Genomic DNA, 865 nt, shown 5'->3' on the forward strand with positions numbered 1-865 from the left:
TTACGGAGTCGTACACATAAAGTAGTCCTAACAAACTTCCACATATAAGATAGTCCTGACTGGTTGTCATATTTTGTACATACAAACTCGCATATACAAGTAACTTATTCTTGGCAGACTTGCTAAATCTAGCAGACTTCCATATCTTTCATAACTTTCATATGCCATAATCATTAACTTGCTTACACATATGAGGCTTAAATCCTTAGACTCTACAAAGTCTCATACATACATAGAACTCACGTTGGTTACCATAGTCATATATGCATATATTTTCGTACAACCCAATCAAACCTCTGTAAAGCTGAAAACCATGTATATACATTCTCCTTACTATCTATCTAAACCTCCACAAAGCCAATTAACATGTGGCACAAAGTGCACTACGTGACATTTCTTCATTTTTCATCCGCTAAAACATCCCTTCACACTCTAAATATCAAACATGCATTTCATACATAGGCATTCTAACAACACTACTGTTCAAGCACGACACACATTACACCAGCATTTATTGCATTTTCATATCAACACAACAAACCTCATGATAAATCAATATTCAATTACGAAGTAATTTATCAATTACACATCATTCAGTCATAGGACGGCACATTATTTGCTCAACACTTAACCAACATAACCAGCAAACATCACGCCAAACATCTCAATTATACCTTATAAATAGACTCATAACCAGCCATAAACTTTCATATCTACACACAGCATGCATCTCGATATATCATCATTCAGCCAAAGAATTCATCATCATAAAGCAGAAGTTACAGACTCAACAAACACTACCAAAGCATAAACATCCATTTAAGGCTTGAGTTATGGAACTCACTTGGAGGTTGATGCCAAATTC

This window comes from Gossypium arboreum, chromosome 6 (genome assembly GCF_025698485.1).
Source record: "Gossypium arboreum isolate Shixiya-1 chromosome 6, ASM2569848v2, whole genome shotgun sequence".
NCBI classification, from domain to species: Eukaryota; Viridiplantae; Streptophyta; class Magnoliopsida; order Malvales; family Malvaceae; genus Gossypium; species Gossypium arboreum.